Raw genomic sequence first — 14,713 nt, 5'->3', positions numbered from 1 at the left:
GGTGGCGCTCGCCTGAATTAGGTAGCTGTATACACGTAAGGTGTAGTGTAAGAGTAATCGAGAGCAAAAGATAAGGAGAAACACCCGCATGTCTGTACCGGAGTGGGAAGGAAGAACATGGACATTTTAAAGGTGTCTTGAAATAATGCAGCAGCAGCAGCAGCAACGCAAACTAGCTCGGAGAGAGACGATTTCCCGTCAGGCCTGCAGTGTGGTGGCAGGCCGAGCCATCGTCCTCTTCCACGATCCACCAGGTGTGGAGTAGCACAAGGAGAAAAAAGTCAGATCTGCTATTGAGTTTCCTTGATTCCTTCATCCTGAACTCTCTCCTTTTGCCACGAATGTGATAGAGCTGTGTCCTCGTTTAGAAAAAGAAATTTCCCTTAGGTGTTCAGTGACTGTACAGTTGAATTAACATGGAAAAAGATAGTTGAAAAAATTTTCATTTCGTTTGTTTCTTGGCAGTTGGTGGTGAGTGACTACAATAGCATTTTATTGTCTTATTGTTGTCTTATTAAGAATTTTCTAGAAAAATATTTCTCCATATGTGAAAGGAAATCCATACCATGGTCCCTGTTTACCTCTCTGATCCCATCTTGCACTGTCTTCCTCATTTTTTGTTACGTTATGACCAGTGGCTGGTTTTAAAATATTTTTAAAGAGACTACCTTGTTTCCACCTCCAGGCGTTTACCCTTGTTTTTCTTCCTGCCTGGTCTCCCCTGGCCTTTGTGTGGCTGGATCCTCTCATTCCTCAGGTCTCAGGTGAAATGTAGCTCTCCAGTGTCTCTCTGACCACCCTATCTAAAGGAATTCCTATCTCACAGACCACCCTCCCACCCCGTCACCGTCACTGTGCATCCCCTTGCTTGTTTCTATCAGATGCTCCCAGCAGGACATAAGCTGTAAGAGGCCAGGGACTTACTCCATCTTTTTATTGATGAGAAGGGCCTGGAGTAAGGTAGGTGCTCAGTAAACATTTGCTAAATGAATCAAACCTGAAAGTGTAAGCTTATCAGTTGGAAGACCCTGGAGGCCCACTTCATCAGATCAGTTTGGTTAGACATATGTTGAGCACTGTTTATGTGCACCTTATGAGCTCATATATGGGAACATACAAGTTCTTACTTCTCAGACTCAGGTAATCCAACGGCCAGTGCAAATTTGGGATGCCTAATATGACTTGAACTGAGCCATTCCGCGTTCCACGCACAACCTCTTTTCCTCACCGTAACTTCCCTGGAGAGTTGAGAACCTGGTTCACATGGGAACTTCACCCACTTCTCAGGTGCTCTTTTGAAATTTTGTAAGGACTTCTTTCATGAAAGATCCCATAAAGGAGCAAGTCACATGATTCTGATATTGCCAACGACCTGCATGGGGAAGTGTGGACTGATGACAGAAGCCAAATTGGGAAGGGAAAGGCAGACAGGCCTCGAAGAGAGAGGCAAGAAGAGGAAAAGCTCCATTTCGGTAGCTGTCTGTAAAGCACAGTCCTTTGTCCCCTCATTTAGAAATGTTGATGCTCATGAGAGTCATCAAACTTGCGAGGTGTCTTCGAGTCCAATTCCTCTGTCTTTGTATTTATTCTGAGAGCAGTGGAAGCCACAGAAGGTTTTAAACAGGAGGGACACGGTCTGACATTGGAGGGGAGATGGGTGGCGAGGGGCCTGGGCCATGTTGTCCTGGGCAGAGGCGGCCCCGGAGGGAGGGGGATGCAGGGCTGGGCTGGGAAGGGCCTCTTCATGGCTTTCTCTCTGGAACTGGGTGCCATCGTGACCATTTCTGAAAATGTATGATGATGCTCAGTGACGTAGGCCTATCTCCCTCCTTTGATCCTGGGCACTCAGTAGCCTTTGAATTTAGAAAACTATGTCCATGGTTCTGAGAAATTATCTTGATTTTTTGATTATTCTCTTCCTTCAATTCTCTTCCTCTTTTCTTTCCTCCTAGAATGTCCACATTTCAGGTGGTGAACTTCTTAGATTGCTACTCTAATGCAGTCCCTCCTGTCCTATTTTGTATTCTCTTCTCTCCTGTTTTCCTTTTTGCTCTCTTTTCTGAGATTCTTTTCAACTTTATCATTGACATTTTAAAATCACAATGGGTATGTTCTGTTCTCTTTTGAATTTTTTATTATTTTTATTATTTATATTATTTATATTTTAAAGATTTTTATTTCATGGGGGCACCTGGGTGGCTCAGTGGTTGAGCATCTGCCTTTGGCTCAGGTGGTGATTCCAGGGTCCTGGGATCGGGTCTGCATGGGGCTCCCCACGAGGAGCCTGCTTCTCCCTCTGCCTGTGTCTCTGCCTCTCTCTGTGTGTCTCTCAGGAATAAATAAATGAAATCTTTTAAAAAAACTCTTTAAAAAAGAAAAAGATTTTTATTTGTTAATTTGAAGGAGAGACGGAGCACATGCAGAAGAGCATGAGCACGAGCAGGGGGGAAGGGCAGAGGCAGAGGGAGAAGCTGACTCCGGCTGAGCAGGGAGGCCCATGCGGGACTCGATCCCAGGACCCCGAGGTCATGACCAGAGCGGAAGGCAGATGCTCAACAGACTGAGCCACCCAGGCGGCCCTGAACTTTATGTTAAAATCCATAAAACGGTGAAACCATTTCCGTGAACCACAGAACCAAGAGGAACCGCAAGGAAACACCTCCTGCTCCGTGCCAGTTGCATCAGGACAGGAGCTCGGGAAGCGAGAAGGTGAAGATGGGGTGCACACGGTTGCTTGCTGCGTGACAGGGGTGTCTGGGGGCCTGGATACCTGCCTGGATACCTGCGGCCGGTAGGAAGCCCCAGGCCTGAGCATGTGCGGCCTGCATCCCTGTTTGGGCTGCTTCGCTGCAGAGGGAGGGGAGGAGGGTGGGGAGGAGGGAGGGGAGGAGGGAGGGGAGGAGGGAGGGAGAAAGGGAGAGGGAAGGGAAGGAGGGGGAAGGAGAGAGGGGAGGAGGGGAGGGGGAGGTGCCTGGGGGCAGATCCCGGAAGGCATATACCTGGGCGTCGGCCACCCTCCCGGGGAGGGGCCCCTGGTCATCCTGTTCCCGTGGAGTCCGTGGTCCATGCGTCTGCAGCACCTGTGCTGCAGCACCTGTACCTGCCCCCCCCCCAGGCCGCCCCCACGTCTCCCCCCACCTGGCTCATCCCGTCCCTGGGGTCACCTCCCGCTATACCGCCCCGTGCACTGCCCCCCCAGGCCCCCCAGGCCCCCCCTCCAGGCCGCCCTCCCAGGCCCACCCCTCCAGGCCGCCCTCTCAGGCCCCCCCCCAGGCCACCCCCACGTCTTCCCTCAATGGCTCATCCCGTCCCTGGAGTCGCCTCCCGCTGCACCGCCCTGTGCACTGCCCCCCAGGCCGCCCCCCTCCAGGCCTCCCCCAGGACCCCCCAGGCCGCCCCCACGTCTCCCCCCACCTGGTGCGTCCCATCCCTGGGGGCCGCCTTCCCGCTGCGCCGCCCCGTGCACTGCCCCCCCAGGCCCCCTAGGCGCCCCCCTCCAGGCTGCCCTCCCAGAACCCCCACCAGGCCGCCCCCCTCCAGGCCTCCCCCAGGCCCCCCCCCCAGGCCGCCCCCACGTCTCCCCCCACCTGGCTCATCCCGTCCCTGGGGTCGCCTCCCGCTGCACCGCCCCGTGCACTGCCCCCCAGGCCCCAGCGCAGGTTGGCGGCGACGACGACGAGAACCCACCTCGGAGAGACGCAGGGACGGGCCTGGGGGGCGGGGACCACGGCTGCGGCCCAGGCGCGGGTGCTAAGGCCTTTCCCGTCTGGCAGGACGCGCCTCCTTCCAGACCTGCAGGTCCCGGTTCGCCTCCCGCCCCCGGAGCATCTCCGTTTCGTGCACGGAGACTGTTGACATCCCCGTTAGGATTAAAACAGTAAGTCCAATGACTCTCCGAATCGTGTTAATATGGCCCATATTCTCAGAAGAAATTAGCATCGATTTTAGTTTGGATTGAGAAGCGTTTTCAGAGGGCGGCTTCTGTGCCAGGGGCGGAGAGGACGCTCGAGGTAATTTGTTTAACAAAACCCCATTAATTATTCTCCTCCCCTTCCCCCTCCGTCCCTGCCCCCACGAGGATGGGGAAACCTGGGAAGGATTTGCATCTCTCACACAGGTTGGGGCTATTTTATTTTATTTTATTTTATTTATTTTATTGTATTTATTTTATTTTATTATTTTATTTTATTTTATTTATTTTATTATTTTATTATTTTTATTTTTTTATGAATTTATTTTTTATCGGTGTTCAATTGGGGCCCTTTTATTTTATTTTATTTTATTTTATTTTATTTATTTTATTTTATTTTATTATTTTATTATTTTTATTTTTTGTGAATTTATTTTTTATTGGTATTCAATTGGGGCCATTTTATTTTATTATTTTATTTTTTTATGAATTTATTTTTTATTGGTGTTCAATTGGGGCCCTTTTATTTTATTTTATTTTATTTATTTTATTTTATTTTATTATTTTATTATTTTTATTTTTTGTGAATTTATTTTTTATTGGTATTCAATTGGGGCCATTTTATTATTTTATTTTTTTATTTTATTTATTTATTTTATTATTTTTATTATTTTTATAAATTTATTTTTATTGGTGTTCAATTGGAGCCCTTTTATTTTAAACCATGGTAACAGGTGCCTTTGCAGAAGTGATTTCCTAAGTCCTGGGGTCTTATTTTTTATTTTTTTTTTAAGATTTCATTTATTTATTCATGGGAGACAGACAGAGGCAGAGACACAGGCAGAGGGAGAATCAGGTTCTATGCAGGGAGCCGGATGTGGGACTCGATCCGGGGACTCCAGAATCATGCCCAGATGCTCAACCACTGAGCCACCTGGGCATCCCCAAGTCCTGGGGTCTTAAGAGGGTTGGTGTCTTGGACTTACGGAGGGCTTAGCTTGGGAAAATCAAGGTCAGTTGATTCCCAAATCAGCTTCAGTCCCTAAAAAATAGTTTTGGCCTCTCTTTAAATTCTTGGGCTGCAGTGTCCGCATCCTGCAACTGCTGCATCTTTGTGTGTATTTTCTATGCACCCGTATATATGTCATTTTGCAGTGAATCCGACTTACTTTTGCAGGTCAACAAATCCCACAGATTAGTCTGTGTTGCCTTTTCGTTTTGCTGGAATTGAGTTTGTTAACCTTTCTCGGGAAAAAAGGAAGCACGCAGCATTTGTCTTTATTCAACCCTCTTCCTTTTCATGGTTCTGGCCTGTGGCGTGGCCTGTGGCGTGGCCTGTGGCGTGGCCTGTGGTGTGGCCTGTGGCATCAGTCTCTGCTTACCCCAGGCCACCGAGTAGAAGCGCGACAGAGAGGCGCGTGTTGCTCGTTGGCTTGTGTTTAAACAGCTGAACACCTGGCTGCTCGTGTGCAGGTGCACAGAGCTCTGGAGAAGGGGTTGCAACTGAAGACACACAGAAGAATGGATGCGAGGTGCAGGTGAGCTCTGGGGTGTTGGACTCGAGATGCTTCTTCTGGGTGCAGAAACACTAAGGACACGTGTGCGTCTCCTATGTCTGGGACCGCGGGAGGTGCAGGTCATAGTATTTCTGGAACCCGCCTCCACTGACATCCCGGCTTCCGTGCTTGTCAGCCTGCACCTGTCTCTTCTAGCCTATCTGGTCACTGTCTTCGATTTGCGGGGTTCACAGAGTCTTGCACCGATGGCACCCCCACCTGTGATCTCTTCTCTTCACGCTGAAGTGCAACTCACGTGTGCTACGTGTCACGTTCATAACCAGCCTGACGCTGCCACAGTGGTTCAGAAGAAGAAACAAAATACCTTTTGCAAAACGTGTACTCACGTGTTCATTCTCCCCCAAGTTGGACAGTCATCCCAGTTTGAGCAATAATTTGATCAAAATAGAAAATATTGGGAAAGCACTAAGAATCACTGGAGCGTCTGCTGCCCGTCCCAGCATCATCTTAGGTGAGACATGAGGGAAGGAGCAAAGAATGGATACGCACTCGAGAACGTCACGGGGCCTCGCTGTGGCCCCGGGAAGGCAGGTCGACGCAGCCTCCCGGGAGATCCAGCGGCCAACTCGTGCCGCCCCGGCTGGGCCCGGGGCTTCAAATCCTGACTTTTTTTTTTGCAGCTAAGAGCAGAAGTAAAAGGACTTTCCTTCTGAGTTTCCAGAAGCCGAGTTCCACGTCCTTGTGGGGGAAGGGACGGCTCCTCTAGATCACGTAGCATCAATGGCAAATGCCATTTGCATTACGCACCCTACGCCTGTTCTGATGGCACATCCTTGGCCTGGCCTGCTTCCCGGCGAGACAGGTGGCACATGCTCACCGTGGGGCTGACATGAAAGGCAAGGAAGCCCTTGAAGTCCCTCCCTCTGAGCCCACAAGAGCAGCTCCTCCCTGCCACAGCGATGGAAGCCCGAGATAACGGGGGCATTCCCACCGCTGCACCCCCTCTCGTGGGCCGCTGACGGTTGGCGCAGGTGGGCGGACGGGGCTGCCCATCTTCTGAAGGTTGTCTGTTGAAGGCAGTGCCACCCCTCGGGGACCAGTGCCCCGCTTGGGCACACGGAGCTGCTCCTGGGAAGTCGGCAGGTGGCAAATAGGTGGCCGACTTCTCAGAGAAGCGCAGGTGGCCGCCAGCAGGCCCATCGTGGTCCCAGGCCGTCGGGACTCGGGCCGTCGAGTCCTTGACGAGTGGCCGTTGAGGGGCCTCCTCGATCCCTGCGTTCTTCGGGGGGCAGGTTGGGTGGCCGTGTCCCGGAGCACGGGGGGCTGGCCGGCTCAGCTCGGGCCCCGGCTCAGGCGCACGAGGAAGGGAGCCAGGGTCCCGCGAGGCGGCCGGCCCGCAGGCCCACGCGATTCGCGTAGATTCCGCTCTGCTGTTTGGTCTTGACCCACGGAGCTCACTGTGGTCCGTTGTCGCCTGCGAGGGTGGGGCTCATGGATGAAACCCCAGGACGGAGCCCGTAAGCAGCGAGAACTCCCACATAGCAGCCCCACGACGAACTACAGTTTCTGTCCCTCTTCCCATCAGGATCATCGAGGAAGCCAGCAAACAGACCCCTCGGCTCCTTTTACTGCACTTTTTTTTTTTTTAAATAAACTGAATTAGCTATTTTTCACACTGAGTAGCAACTCAGTCCATAAATATTTATTGAGTGCTTATCACCTGGAGGCACCCAGGTTCGGAGGAGAGTGGGCGAGTAGGGCGGGGTGCCCGTCACCGACAGGGGTGACAGGGAGCCCCGGTTCAGGTGCAGCGGCAGGTGCATTTGGGCGCAAAGGGCGCGCGTCCTGGTGGGTGCTGGGCGGGCTGCGTGTGGGGTGCAGTCGGAGCCCCGTTCACCGGGCCCCGGGCGCGCACCTTCCTGGCTGAGCCAAAGGTCAGGCGAAGGCCCTGAAACGGGGGCAGCCTTGATGGCCTTGATGCATGGAGTGGGAAGAGGGGACGCAGAGGTTGTTGGGGAGGGGGCAGCTGGGGGGGGGCCGGTGGCGGGGACGCAGAGGTCATGGTGGGGAGCCGGGTCTTGGTCTCGCCATGGGAAGCCACGGGGTTGCTTGGCCAGCCTCGGATGTGCTTCAGGGTTTGGGGGACCAATCCTCCCCGATGGTGGCGGTGGGGTCAGCAGGGGAAGTGGGGACAGCGGCTCAGTGGCTGGCGTTGCAGTGACCCGGCGGGGAGGCCTTGGTGGCGGGGCAAGGACCAGGCCGTGCCCCGGAGGCAGAGCTGATGGGCACAGGGGTGGTTAGCCGGGGGGGTGGGGGGAGTGGACGGGAGGCCCCAAGGCCCAGTGTCCCGTTTCTGCCTTTTGGGTTTCTCTTATCCCGTCGCGGGGTCAGAGCCAGGATGGAGAGAAATGCGATGGTGGCCGTGGGGGTTTGTCTAGAACTTCCAGGCACGGCGGCAGCGGGTCGCGGTCCCCATGAAGCATCATCGCCTTGGACGTGGAGGTGATGTGGCTCAAGCCACCCGCGATCTCCCCTCTTCTCAAGTTGAGGCCTGTGGGTTACTAGCACCAGCCTCACTTCGAGGCCCGGCCCCAACCTGGTGCATCTCGGCTCCCGGGGTGGGGGGTTGAAGCGAGTCCCCTAACTCCCACCGGTGCGCACAGCACCCGCACCTTGCCTACCGCAGTTGGGGTTGAGCTGGGGGGTTCGGGCCGTGCCCCCCGCGGGGCTGCGAGCCGCCGGCTGCACGCCAAGCCATACGTGGGGACGGACAGTCCACGTGGAGCAGCTTTCCCGCGATCTGGAGCGGCTGTGACGCCCGGGCTGCACCTCATTTTTGTTTTTCTTCAGTGATTTGCTTTTATTCTATTTTATAAAGCGCCCGTCTGAGCTGGATGGGAAATTAAACAGGCAAACTAATGCCCCCCCGCCCCCCCCCATACGTTGAAGAAGCACTGGCTGAGGCCACGTGACAGCGTCCCCGTGTTTCCAAGTGGCCAGTACCGGTGGCCGCGTGACAGGCGGGTGGAGGCGTCTGGGGCAAGTCGGGCTGCTTCTGCTCCTTCCTCCTCTGGCTCGTTGCGGTCGCGAGTGGCCCGCGGGGAGTCGGGGCTCTGGCCGCGCATGTGACCCCCGTGGGTACCCGACACGCAGACCCCAGAGACGCCCGGGAACCCGGGAAGCCCACGATCCGGGGAAGTGGGAGCTGGGAACCGACGGGCGGGAAAGCCTCGAGCTTCGTGGGTGTCGCCTTCCACGTGCGACAGGCCGCCCAAGGGGCCGCTTGATGTTGGTTTTGCCGTTGCAGAGACACCTGGAGTTTGGAGCCGGAAGGCCCTGGGAGCCCGCGTGGTCCATCTCACAGAGAGGCCCCTGTCGCCCCCGGGCCCTGTCCGGAGGACAAGCAGGCCGGGCCCGAAGCGCAGGACAGGGCCCTCGCCCGCCTCCACCCAGCCGGGTGGCTCCCAGGGTGGGATTCGGGGCGCTCGCCTCACCGGCCGCACCCCCGAGCCTGGAGCCTGTGCGCCCATTTGTCGCCCCCCGTTCGGACGTGAACCGGAGTCCCGACCGGGTGTCCGGGCCGAGCGGCACCCCTGCGTGTCACAGCGGCCCTCCTCGGTTGGCACCCCCGTCGCTGGAAACACTCGCCTAGGAAGCCCCCCGGTGCCTCTCCGGGGAAGCAAGCGGCCTGCACCCCCTATCTGGGCCCCCCTTCACCCACTTCCAGGGGGTTCTCTGAGTGCTTGCTTGCTCCAGGGTCTTCGGGGCTGAGAGCTGGGCAGGTTCGGGGTCAGGAAGAGCAGAATTGGGGCTCGGCTGGTGGGGACAGTGTGCCCCCGGGCCGGGCCTTCCTCGTCTCGGTGGGGCTGTTACTCCTCGGTGCCCAGGAGTTGAGGGAGGGTTGCTGGCGGGCACCAGGTGCTGCACCTGGCGGGGAGAGGGGGTGAGGGGCCCCCATTACTCTAGGGTGACAGCACACACCGGCTCTACGGGTTACTGGGTGCTGATGGGGGACAGAGGCAAGGCCGTCGGCTGGCGAAGAGGAGGCCGGGCCTCCACGGAGGCCGGGTGTCTGCAGTCAGGATCGGAGTCGGGGGGAGGTGCTGGGGGCTGTGGGCTTTGCACCTTGTGCCTCGGGACAGCCCATGGACGGCAGCTGGCCGAGCACCAGGTGCACCAGGCTTGGCACATCGAGTGCTCTTCTCCGCGTCCCGGGGCTTATTCTTCTGGGGGCACCAACCGAGTGTGATCCTGCCCGGCAGGGTGCCTGTGTGACCTGAGAAGACGCGCGTCGGCGTCGAGCGCAGTGTCCCGTCCGCGTTTGGTCGAAACGGTGGCTGCTGTCTTTATTACGGGGCCTCTCTGCCTCCGGAGGGGTATAAAGGCCCTGGGAGTTGGGGGCCCAGGAAGATGGCAGCGCGGTCCTTTCCATGCTCAGGTGGATGGAATGGTTTCCTTGGAGCAGCATTTCCAAAGGGGGGCTCCTCAAGGCCTTGAGATAGTCTAGAGGAAAAAACAAAAAACTGTGCTCCTTTGAATTTCAAATGGCACGTAGGATGTTAAAGGCTCTGAGAAGTCCTGCAGTAAAGGAAACTTTCTTGTTTAACCTTGAGTGGGGCATCTCCCAAACCCTGAGGTTTCGTTCTTTTTTCCTTCCTCCTTTCTTTCTTCCTCCCTCTATCCCTACCTTTCCTCCTTCTCTTTCTTTTCCTCCCTCTTTCCTTTATTTTCTCCTTCCTCCCTTCTTTCTTTTTTCCCCTTTTTTCCCTTCCCTGCATCTCTCTCTCTCTCCTTCCCTCCCCTTTTGGTTTTTCCAGGACACCCCAACAATCTGGGGGGCTTGGACTCCTCTGAATGCCTGAATAAGCCAACACAGGGACTCAGAAATGCCTACCGTTTTCCATCGTATTTAAATGACAGAGAAACTGCCTAGACACTAAGGTCCGGTCTCACTCTTTGTCACTATGTCCAAAAAATCGCTTTCTCTTTTACGGATTAGTATGAATCTGATTGGATTTTTTTTTTTTTTTTTTTTTTTTTTTTTAGAGCAATGCCTCTCAAACTCTCTTGTCCCCCCAGAGACACTGTCACGGTAGAGATGCAGGCCAACAGGTCCGGGGTGGAGTTTGAGATGATTCCAACCAGGTGTCTGGCGATGCTTGTTAGAAAAGCAGACTCCCTTAAAGCCTCACCCTAAATCTCCAGAGTCAAAATACGTACCTGAATGAATGAGATCTCCAGGTAATTTGTATATACAGGAAGGTTTGAGAAGCATTGCTTCAGATCAGGGTTTCTCAAATCTTCGCTCTGCCGACGTTTTGGGGCCGTGTTGCGCATTGCGGGATGTTTAGCAGCACCTCTGGCTTCTGCCCACTGGGAGCCCGTGGAGCTGCCCTCCCATTTACGAGGGGCAGAAACTCCTCCGGAAACTGGCAGGAGGACCCTGGTCTTCGGGGGGGGGGGGAGGAATGGGCAAAGTTGGCCCCCATTTAGAACTTCTGGTCTGGATCCCCCAAATGGTCTCATATTTCTGTTTCTGGGCCATTTGGAGATATTTTTTCCCCTTCTTCCTGTAAAGGCCTCATTTCTTTTTTTTTTAATTGCGGTATAATTGACATATATCATTAGTTTCGGGTGTATGACATAATGATTTGATATTTGTAGATATTGTGAGGTGAGCGCCGCGGTGAGCCTGGTAAACATCCATCACCACCCAGAGGTGCAAGTGTTTGCTCCTGATGAGAACTTCTTGGCGACTTTCAAACACGCAGCACGGTGTGTTACTGCCGTCTCTGTGCTGCCCACCCCATTCCCATGGCTTGTTGTCTCTTACAGCTGGAAATGGGTGACTTTTGACCCACTTGGAGGTGCTTGAAATGGGAGGACCCGATGATGTTTTCATTTAAAATAATAATCAAAAAATAAAATAAAATAAAATAAAATAAAATAAAATAAAATAATAATCAAGTTGCCGATGCGCAGTTCCCAAGGCTGCTCCACGTCAGAATCACCCAGGCGGAGATTTGCAGATTCAGATTCACTAGAATTGGGGAGAAGCCTAGGAACCTGTATTTTTTTTTTTTTAAAGAAACGTAATCGTTAGATTCTGTAACAATCTGGGCACTGTTTTAGGAGTTTTCTGTACATTTACTTCTTTAATCCTTACAAAACCCTATAAAGTAGGTACGGGTGTTCTATTTTACCAATGAGGAGATCAAGCCACGGGGTGGCTTCTTAAGAATACAGAGCCAGGAAAAAAAAATAAAAATAAGAAAGATTAGAGAGCCCGTATTGCAAGCTGATGGGGGCAGGGGGTGTCTGCACCGAGTCTGTCCCCGAGCGCTGGTGGCCCGGGGGCGGCTGGTATGGGGCCTGTGTGGCCCCGGGTCTCCCCCACTGGGTCGTTACCCATTTCAGCACTCAGAACACCGCGCCCCTGCCATTGGCCGAGGTCTTGCTTGATGCCAAGATCGCTGGAAACTTCATTGCCTCTGGGCCTAGTAACATAGGTTACCAGTTAGGGCATTTTGGCCCATTTCCCCCAGAAAACTGAGAGAACCAACGGACTTCTCCTGCCGTTTGATGACTGCCCCCCCCCCTCCAACGGCTTGTCTTCTATCCCACAAGAGATCATCTCAAATGAAACGGGAAATAGAAACAATGGGTACATTGGGTACATCCTAGTAATGAAGGATGTACCCATTTCTTCATCCTCATGAATGAAGAAATGGTTATTTTAAAAGACCTAGAGTTCCTAAAGCTATAATTAGTTACAGTGGTGAGAGGCACATGAGAACAAGGTGAATTTTTATTTAAAAAAATATTTTTTTTTAGGATGTATTTGAGACTGGGCTTGATCTCACAACCCTGATCTCACGACCCTGAGCCAAAATCGAGGGTCTGACACCTAACCCACTGTGCCACCCTCGCGCCCCAAGCTGAATTTTTAAAAGGCCGTTATGGAAAGCCCTTCACTTAGGACCAAACACCCAGGAACACGAGTTTCTAGGAATATTTCCTGGAGATAGTTCTAGAAATAAAGTTGTTAAAAAAAAAAAATTAGAGCCAGCACACATTAGCATTCACTATATTTTAGTGTTACGAGTCCTTTATGTTAACACACTTAGTCGAATAACTTTAATAGGCTGGTGCTATTATTACTAGCAGCTTACAGATGAGAAAATAGAGGCACAGAGAGGTTGTGCAGCTTGCCCAAAGTCACACAGCTGGCAAGTGGCACAGCTGGGATCCTAACCCAGGGGCTCTGGCTCTGGAGGTTGGGCCCTGACCCACTCTTTCGAGACTTTGGTTGGGGGTTAGATCAACTCACTGCAGTGATGTTGGTTTCCTCTGTCCTTTATTAATAATAATAAAACCCAATAGGGAACAAAGGATTGTTAATAAATGCTCTTAGTTTGATTGGCAAGATCATCCAATACACAGACTCCATGGAGGTGCGGGGAAGGCTCCGATAGAAAGGATCCTAACTGGGAAGATACTGGGCAAGCAAGCGCGCACGATGCCCGCCCACGGCACCATAGTGTTGCCATCCTGCCACATTGTGCAAGACGGGGGTTCGCTGGGGTGACTCTGGAGCCATGGACACGCTAGCTAGAGATTTGGGGCCAGGGAACCCTTTGTGAGTCCCTACTGCAATGGCAGTGTGTCTGTCGTCTACAAAAGGCTCTTAGTGGCTCTCGGGGGAGGGCACCCATCCTCCGGCTTATAGCAGGTGAACAGGTGTCTGGTTGTTTTCTGCCCCGGGGACTCAGAGGGGAACCGACACGGCCAGCAGTCTCCCCGTCGCTGCTCTTCGTTCTAAGAGCTGCCAAGGGTGTCGCCCCACTGGGCTGTTCAGCTCCGCGGCTCCAAGCTGCCCGGGAGCGTGTGTGGTCATCGATCCTCCTGCCCCTCTTGACGGATTGGGAGGGGATCCTGACCACGAGCCCCGGGGCCCCCGACTGCAGCCGCTCCAGCCTGTGACAAACTCACTGAGCATCCCAGTGTCCCCCGGAGCCTGTGAGCTCTTTTGGGGGCCAAGTGTGATCTCCGTTGAAGAAGTGCCCTTTGAGATAGAGTTGAGTTGAGATATTTTAGAAAACCCAGTCTCTCAGAGTTGTTATTGGAAACATTAAAAAAATATATATATATATACATACATATATATATATATATATATATATATATATATATATATACATGTATGAAAATCAATTAACTTCACACATGGAAAAGTTCCTCATATGGTTAATCTTCCTTTACGTAATTTCTTGATTATGTTTGGAAGTAAATTGCCTTGATTGTACCTTGGATGGAAAGGAATGTCTTTTCATTAATTTGAAACCTGCTATCGTGATGCTGGTTTGGACCGGAGAACGATACATTGGGTAGAAAGCACTAAGTCTCTCTGCTAGGCGTGAGCTGCAGTTGAGTTTTTCTTTTGTTTTCGGCTGCGTGGTGGATCCAGAATTCGGATTTCCCAAAGGGCCAAACCAAAGGACTCGTTCCTTATCTGGGAGCTGGGCTGAGTTTTACTGGCTTTGGATTCCACGAGCATCTGTGAGAGTGTTTTGGCGACTTCTGTTTTCTTTCTGTCCAACAGCAAATGACCAAGGTTGTAAACGGAGACCGCAGGTGACCGTGAAGCCAAGACCCCCGGTGCCCTTGGAGGACACAGCCCGATGGAGCAATTGTCCAGCAGCGCTAGTGGCTGCTCTTTGCTGAGGGGGGCATCGCCTCTGATTTTAACTCACTTTCGCCTGAGGAGACTCTGCAGCGGGGGGACGGGGGTCCTGACCAAGTTCCCACTGTTTTCCCACTGTTGGTTAATGGTTAATCCTGCCTTTAAAATCAGATCTGGGGGATCCCTGGGTGGCTTAGCCATTTGGCATCTGCCTTCAGCCCGGGGTGTGGTCCTGGGGTCCCGGGATCGAGTCCCATGTCGGGCTCCCTGCAGGGGGCCTGCTTCTCCCCCTGCCTGTGTCTCTGCCTCTTTCTGTGTCTCTCGTGAATGAATAAATAAACTCTTTTTTTTAAATTTAAATTTTAATTTTTAAAAATATTTTATTTATTTATTCATGAGAGAGAGGCAGAGACACAGGCAGGGGGAGAAGCAGGCTCCCTGCAGGGAGCCCGACGTGGGACTCGATCCTGGGTCTCCAGGATCACGCCCTGGGCCAAAGGCAGTGCTAAACTGCTGAGCCACTCAGGAATCCCCCGAATAAATAAACTCTTTTTAAAAAAATCAGATGTTTGATTCCAAATCTGTGGTCTTTTTATTTTACTT

The 14,713-nt window shown here is 52.8% G+C and overlaps 1 long non-coding RNA gene across 2 annotated transcripts; it reads left to right on the top strand.

Moving 5' to 3' along the window:
- The first annotated feature begins 2,347 nt into the window (after window positions 1–2,347).
- On the top strand, window positions 2,348–14,448 carry LOC112663501 (uncharacterized). 2 transcript variants are annotated; one of them, XR_004806856.2, is made up of 6 exons: window positions 2,348–2,709; window positions 3,774–3,877; window positions 8,735–10,368; window positions 10,474–10,668; window positions 11,092–11,202; window positions 14,030–14,448. It is a non-coding gene; the product is annotated as an uncharacterized LOC112663501 (long non-coding RNA). The 2 variants fall into 2 exon arrangements; XR_003139298.3 differs by having other exon boundaries at window positions 2,348–2,791.
- The last annotated feature ends 265 nt before the right edge of the window (window positions 14,449–14,713 follow it).

Source organism: Canis lupus, chromosome 18 (genome assembly GCF_003254725.2).
Source record: "Canis lupus dingo isolate Sandy chromosome 18, ASM325472v2, whole genome shotgun sequence".
In the NCBI taxonomy this organism is placed as follows: domain Eukaryota; kingdom Metazoa; phylum Chordata; class Mammalia; order Carnivora; family Canidae; genus Canis; species Canis lupus.
This window is presented reverse-complemented; position numbering and strand designations above follow the sequence as displayed.